This window comes from Octopus sinensis, linkage group LG7 (genome assembly GCF_006345805.1).
Source record: "Octopus sinensis linkage group LG7, ASM634580v1, whole genome shotgun sequence".
Taxonomy (NCBI): Eukaryota; Metazoa; Mollusca; class Cephalopoda; order Octopoda; family Octopodidae; genus Octopus; species Octopus sinensis.
This window is the reverse complement of record NC_043003.1, coordinates 92,161,702-92,169,830: the sequence shown is the minus strand read 5'-3', so window position 1 is coordinate 92,169,830 and position 8,129 is coordinate 92,161,702. Positions and strand designations below refer to the sequence as shown.

The following is an 8,129-nucleotide window of genomic DNA, read 5'->3' as shown; positions in this document are numbered from 1 at the left end:
TATGCATATATATAGTAGTAGTTGTAATATATAACAATAATATACTATTAATATATATATATATATATATATATATACCATATATACCAGAAATTCTCATAGGGCGGTGAGCTGGCAGAATCGTTAGCACGCCAGGCGAAATGCTTAGTGGTATTTCGTCTGCCGTTACGTTCTGAGTTCAAATTCCGCCAAGGTTGACTTTGCCTTTCATCCTTTCGGGGTCGATTAAATAAGTACCAGTTACACATGGAGGTCGATGTAATCCACTTAATCCCGTTGTCTGTCCTTATTTGTCCCCTCTATGTTTAGCCCCCTGTGGGCAATAAAGAAATATATATATATATATATATATATATATAATCAACAATAGTCATTAAGGAATGACCCTGACAGGCCGTTCAACTCACTTGAAAGAGCAGCTAAACTCAAAACGCAAATAGTAGTAATTCTGAAACTAAAGGAGAAATAAAAACATTTATCCCCTTCAACTTTGTACCATGCATAGTTTCAACATTTTTACGTAATCCGCTGGTTGCAGAAAATTTTTCTTGAATTTTTCTTGAATTTTTTTGCTACCCTTATATTGATTAATATATATATAATATATATATATATATATATATATATATACCAGAATTTCTCATAGCTTTGTGTTTGTACATGCTTTTTTACACAGGCACACGAGCACATACATACATACTTACATACATATTGGTCTGTGTGCTTATGCTTCATGTCCACGTATATATATAATCTATACATATCTAAGCTAGCATATATATATAGTGTGTGTGTGTGTGTGTGTGTGTGTGTGTGTTGTGTGTGTGTGTGTATGTGCCTATATATGTGCATATATATCCATATATAAATGCATGTATATATTTGTATTTGTGTATTTATATGTTGTGTATATGATGGATGCGAAACTTCCATATTCCTGAGGGTGTTACGTGCTAGATAAATATATTTATCTCTCATGCCTCCTGACTTTTATGGTTTATATCTATATCTATATATCGAGCGGTTAATGTTTACATCTCGTTCAGAGATTTATTGTTGCTTGCAGACAGTTTTTCGAAATCAGTGACGGAAGTTACTAGAAAAACACTTAAGTATTTGCATACAAGGTCTTCCTTTTCATCGTAAACCGGTGATTACCGCCCGTTGACAAGAGGCAACTACCTCGAAACTGCGGTCCGTGCGTATCACCTTGGCTTACAAGAGAGGGATGACCTCCCTTTGCAAATACCATAAGGGCACAGATAGTGTGCCTAAAGCCAGCTGGAGACGATGATCTCCTGGGGCTAAAAGCTACAGTAACACCCACCCTTAGTTGTTAGCCATATTGAGATGGCTATTATACTTTACGTTGTGGAGCGGTTACTGATTACATCTCGTTCAGAGATTTATTATTGCTCTCTCTCTCTCTCTCTCTCTCTAATATATATATATATATATATATATATATATTATATATATATATATATATAATATATATATATATATATATACATACATACATACATACAACATACATACATACATACATACATTACATACATACATACATACTTTCATATGTATGTGCAAATATGTATGTGTGTGTGCGTGCTGTGTGTGTAGGTGAGAGGGAGTGAGAGTTAGTGTGTTTGTGTTTGTGTGTACAACAATACGATATATGTCAATTCTCAGCCAAGTATCTGTGATGTCAGCTTGTGGTAGACATACTAGCCCAAAGGAAAATTTAAATTTCCGCGCCTAAAGTTGCTGCCAGAACTTTCGAGAATTTCTGAACAAAACACATAAAGAAACAACTAATATTTTCAACTTTCTGAGGACATTTGACTTATTAGAACTGGAAGCTGTGGGTATTTTCAGTTTCAAATTTGATAAAACGATATTCATCCCTCAATTTCTACACCAAAAACTTATTCGAGTTACTACTAACGATCTTGTTCCTCTCTTTCTCTGACAATTACTTCTTGATTGTAAAACATTGTAAAGTAAAACCTTAAGTGTTATAAATGTAACAAAAATGACGATAACACTGGGTAACTGAAGCCTCTCTTCTCTAAATGTTTTTAATGTTTCCAAAGTAATTTTTTCTCCTGATTTCAAAACTAACCTTGAAAATTGCATAACATTGATATTTTAGGAGATAACTGCGGTTTTCTAGAGAATGGGAACACAATTTAGCTGCGATAGTACTTTATTCAACTTATTCACATTGTTCATTAATAAGAACTAAAAATATTTTGTCCTAATATTATTATTAGACTAATGAGAAATATAAGCAAAACTATGATGAGATCATAATAAGATTTTACAAGAAATGCACCGAAGATCGTCCTCGCCTACTGTGATCTCCTATATCTGTACGCACCAATGACCATTTATAGTCCCCCATCATTGCAGTGTCCCATCTTCCTTGATATCTTTTCTCCATTGTATCAATATCTTGATGGAATCTCTCACCATGTTCCTCACTCATCTGACCTAAGTTTTCACGAAAAAAGTCTAAATGCGAATGCAAAAAGTATACCTTTAATGACATTCTCCAGCCTAAATTCGTATAACTCTCAATAAATTTTGCTACGAGCTGCTTGTAGTTTGAGTCTTTGTTATTACCAGGAAATCCATTGACAATATATCGAAATGCACACCATGCCTCTCTTTCTAGATCACTCAGCATTTTCCTTATTTGTGATCCAGTAAATATACCACCCTTAACGTTTGCTTCAGATAGCTTTGGAAAGAATAGATGAATTTCTTGAAAGGCTTCTCCACCGCGATCTAAAACCTTTACAAACTGTTTGACCAAACCCAGCTTTATGTAAAGTGGAGGTAACGATACTTTTGCAGGCTCTCCAAGAGGTTGTCTTATAACATTTAGCTTTTCTGACTAGATGTCATCTCATGGGAGCCACTCAGCTTCTGGAAATGTTCATGATCTGCCCTACTGTCCCATAGGTAAAGAAAACACGAATACGTAGTGTACCCACCTTGTAATCAAAGTAAGAAGACAAGCATTTTAAAGTCACCACAAACATCCCATTTAAATTTATCATAGTTTACTTTCTCAAGAAGCTCTTTTACATTGTAATATTCTTCTTTCATATGTACCGAGTATACAATAGGCAGGCATGGATGCTGGTTCCATTGTGTAATAAAGCGGCCTTGAGGATTTTGTTGAGCTATCTATGAAACATCGCCATTTTTCAAGGTTCTGATAAATTCCAATAGCTGTAAACAAGCCATTTATATTTTTGCAGAAGCAGATATCCTCACTTATGTCAAAAGTATACTTCGAATTCTCCATGGCACCTCCTGTATACTGTTAATCTGCAGTCCTTCCCCAAGAGATTCCTTTCATTCAGCCTGGATGCTAAAAGCTCTTGGTGAGACCCAAGTCCCTAAAGAAAATATCCAGTTCATGTTGATTTGGAAAGTGTAGGCAGGTACTTATTACTAGCTCAAATGTTTCATCCATATCTTTGTTATCGTCACCTTCAGACTCTCCTGCTAAAACCTCCATCATATCCTCTGCCTGAAAAATTTTAAAGGTTGCGTTTAATAGTTGAAATCTTAATAAGATTTTTATGTGTAATCATATATTATTTCAATAGTGACTCTGTTATCATGAATTAAATTTAAATTTGTTACTATGATAGGATGTACTAACATTTTCTGGCTGCTGTGGAACCGGTAAGTCATCATCATGTGGCATATGTGCAATGGAAGATTGAATGCTGGGATACAGAAGGGGTTTTCTTCCCTTAACTCTTCTGTACTTTGATATATTAACCATGCAAAAATAGCAATCATCGTGATTCTTTTTTGGCTCTCGCCAAACTCGCGGAACAGCCAAAGGCATTGCTTTTTTGTACTTCTAAGCTTCCTTTCACCAGCTGTGGTAGCCACGAGACCACTGAGGCTTCTGTTGTGTCTGTTGTGTATAGCAGAAGGTGGTGGCAACACTGCCTTTTCACTTGAACCTTTCAATAATTTTATACGAATAATGGCGGTAAAATATAAACTTTAGGAATGAATGATTTATTAGTAGAATAGAAAAATGCTTTACAGCAAGAGTTACGTCATGCAACAAACTGTGATCAAGTGATGTGAGAGCTTGTGTTTAGACAGGCAGTTGCCAGGTGTGTGATATGTGTATATGATGGATATGTGGTGTATGATGATATGTATGATGCATGTATGATGTGGATGTATGTATGATGTATGATGATACGTGATGTATGATGATATGTGTATATTGGCATAATTCTATATATCTCGCAAACGGTTGATGATAGAGAAAAACTAAACACATTTTTGGAATCAGCACAAAATTCTGCATTAAGATCACTAAAAACAATATGAGAAACAAAACTTTATGAAAATTTGTAACTCAAATTTAACATGCTAACATAACACGCATCCATTCAACAATCTATATCAACATAAAAACAGTTTCGACTGAATGCAACACATGTAAATTACTACTGATAGTATATAGAAATCTCGTAATTAATCGCTTGCAATGTGGATTCCAAAGTTTTACTATTTACATAGACTTAGACACAGCTGCACAAATATCAGTCTCAAAACATTTCTAATATAAATATGTATTTCACACTTTGGGAGGCAAAAAGTATAAGCCAAATCATTTATATTTGTGTGTACATAAGTATGTGTGTGTGTGTGTGTCTGTGTGTGTGTACGACGAGCTTCCTTCAGTTTCCGTCTACCAAATCCACCCACAAGACTTTAGTCAGCCCAGAGCTATATTAGAACACACTCACCCAATGTGCCACACAGTGGAACTAAACCGGGAACCGTGTAATTGGGAAGCGAACCACTTGCCACACGGTAACGCCTGCGCCTATACGTGCTTCCATATATATATATATATATATATATATATATATATATATAACGGGAAGCTTTATGAAAATAGACAAAATAAGAAGTTTATGAAGGTTATATATATAGATATATATATATATATATATATATATATATATATATTATATACCAATTAAGGACTGCACACGAAAAGTGGACAGTCAACATGCTAGATATAGACGTTTCAGATCGCCATTTCCCACAAAAGTTTATGTTCTCAGATCAAACTCAACAAAACAAGCAATAAACAAGTGAAAAATATACGAAATAATATTTACCCATTGTACTAAATTTGTTCGGCTGTTATTTTCCGCAAGGAAAAGTGCAGCATCATCAGCATGGTCCCATATATGTGTACATAAGTATGACGTCTATATCTAGCATGTTGACTGTCCACTTTTCGTGTACAGTCCTTAATTGGTATATATAAATATTTTAATCTTCGGATTCTTTCTTTAATATGCTAGACCACTGGTTCTAATTGATAAATATCAATTTTTACCCTAAATTTATTTAATTATAATATATATATATATATATATATATATATATAATATATATATATATATATATATATATATACCGGAGTAAACACATAAATGTGAAACAAGGGAAAAAAGAGTACTCAAATACCAGTGGTAGAGTAATATGCTTTATTTTAAGCAGCAGAAAATTCAACAAAATCTGTTACTCTGAGTTTCTCGTTGCCGTTCATCAACAGTTTTTTGTTAGAATGGAACCGATATATCAATTCAATCTAGACTCTTACAAACGCTACACCTTTAAAAAAATGGACTTGTTTGATTGGCCCTTTAGAAAAAAACGGTCAATCTTCGAGCGATAACAAAAAGGTCAAAAATATATGTATATATATATAAAAAAGCTTATAAAAATTATAAAATCCGAGGAAAAAACCTTACATTGAATAAAATACATATTGACATTAATGAAGAAAGTATAAATTAATTCATAGGAATTAAACCTGTTATAAATATTACACTGCAATACAATATTTTTATTAAAATGTGCATATATATATCAACATACAAAAAAGGATGCGCGCCAACGCCATACATATACAGACGTATGAATATAAATCTAAATATACACATAAATGCATGTGTACATATATTCACGCAAAACCATCTCGCACGCAAGTTAAAAATCGTGTATGTAGCGATTCTCATATACTGAGTAAGGGGGGGAACGAAAGAAAGGAAGAGAGAGAAAAAAGGAACGAAGGAGGGGTGGGGAAAAAAACGAAATAAGAAAAAATTATGTATACAATCTGTGTAACGGCGTTATTGGCATATATGGAGGCAAGTATACAAACAAGTTCGTATGGATACATACATACAGTCGTGTATATGTGTGCTTAAGCACAAACATACTCTCACTTACACATACACAGATACGCATGCTTACAAATACATATCCTCGGCTATACACATACTTACATCAACATTTTAATTTTGACAACATTGCTTTTTTTGAAAAAAACATTGCTTTTTAAAAGAATGGGTGCATTAATAAAAATATATACGAAAGACATATAAAATAAAATAACACCCTATTTTGGATCATTTATAAATAATCAAGGTAATATAAATAATCAAGGTAATCCTATACAATACAGTAACCTGAAAACAGGGTCGAAGGTTTTTTTCTGATGTATATGTAGAAACATAAGACTTTGCTATACGGATTAAGATCCGCATAGCTTGGAAAACAAAATCCATTGTAGCGCTCATCGTTCAAGAGTCAAAATCAAAATTTCAAAAATCAAAAATACAAAATATATACTCTATCCATATGGTATATTTATATTCGACATTTTAAATTTAGCCGCGTGCCTACATAAGTTCATTAGCTCGCTTCTTTGATTCAAAGAATTATTGTCTTTGAATAAGATGTACATTTTTTCTAATAGACAAAGTTTGCACTTGAAATTATTTTTGTAAGCTCCATGCCTGTATATAATATATATGTATTAATAATTAAGGATGCTACAAGTGGCTCCAGCACGCTAAAAATCGCAGCCAGAAGATGTCTACAACCACAGATTTTCACTGCCACTTTATATTACCTTGATGGTTATTTACGCATGCTATACACTTGATATTATTGCAAACAATAATATCCTTAAATACATATACATATATATATAATATATATATATATATATATATATATATATATATATATATATATTATATATATATATATATATATATATATATTATATATATGTAGTATATGTATATATGTATATATGTATATATAAGCATATACATTAAGTATGTGTAATTAATATTTATTCTAGAAGAGCTGCCTTTAATTCATATGTAAATTTTCTCTTAGGTATGCAATTTTGGGGTAGGTCAGCACATGGTTTTATACCCCATGAGCATATAAGTCACAGACTGGCTAGGTGACTTACCTTCAACACTGGCGGGTACATGATGTTGTCAAGCCACAAAAATGGCGAAACAACCGATGTCCATCACTCTGAAACGGGATTGAGAGAGAGTTATTTCGCCTGCCTATCACCCTGAAGTCCTTTACCAGCCGGCACTTTAAGAGCGTATATACTCCACCACGCTATTACAGCCACCGGAAAATACATAAGGCATATACATTAAGTATATGTTGTTAATAATATATATACATACATACATGTGTATGTGTATGTAAGCATTGCTTGACAACCGATGCTGGTGTGTTTACGTCCCCGTCACTTAGCGGTTCGGCAAAAGAGACCGAGAGAATAAGTACTGGGCTTACAAAGAATAAGTCCCGGGGTCGATTTGCTCGACTAAAGGCGGTGCTCCAGCATGGCCGCAGTCAAATGACTGAAACAAGTAAAAGATAAAAGATATACGTATGTGTGTGCGTGTGTGTGTGTGTGTATGTATATGTATATATATATATATATATATATATATATTATATATATATGTGTGTGTGTGGTGTGTGTGTGTGCGTGTGTGTGTGTGTGTGTGTGTGTGCGTGTGTGTGTGTATGTATGTATGTATATCTATACTTCGCGAGTTGATTTAAATGATGTCCCCGATATTTTGGAATTTTTTCCACAGCTAATTAAGTGATGTTAATTTTTCTGCTTCTCTAATTCATTCTTTGAACTCTACGTAATAAATGAATATCTAAAAAAAAAAAAGAAAATTCCTGAAAATGAAAAGTTGACAATAACGGCTACAGAATTATTA

The 8,129-nt window shown here is 33.4% G+C and overlaps 1 long non-coding RNA gene across 1 annotated transcript in view; it reads right to left on the bottom strand.

The window, feature by feature from the left end:
• Positions 1-1,556: 1,556 nt before the first annotated feature.
• LOC118764120 overlaps positions 1,557-8,129 on the bottom strand; it is a 6,930-nt gene continuing 357 nt past the window's right edge. The window contains exons 2-3 of the long non-coding RNA XR_004999911.1: positions 4,722-4,724; positions 1,557-1,571 (exon numbers count right to left, since the gene is read on the bottom strand). This is a non-coding gene — a long non-coding RNA (uncharacterized LOC118764120). The remainder of the gene's footprint in view (positions 1,572-4,721; positions 4,725-8,129) is intronic.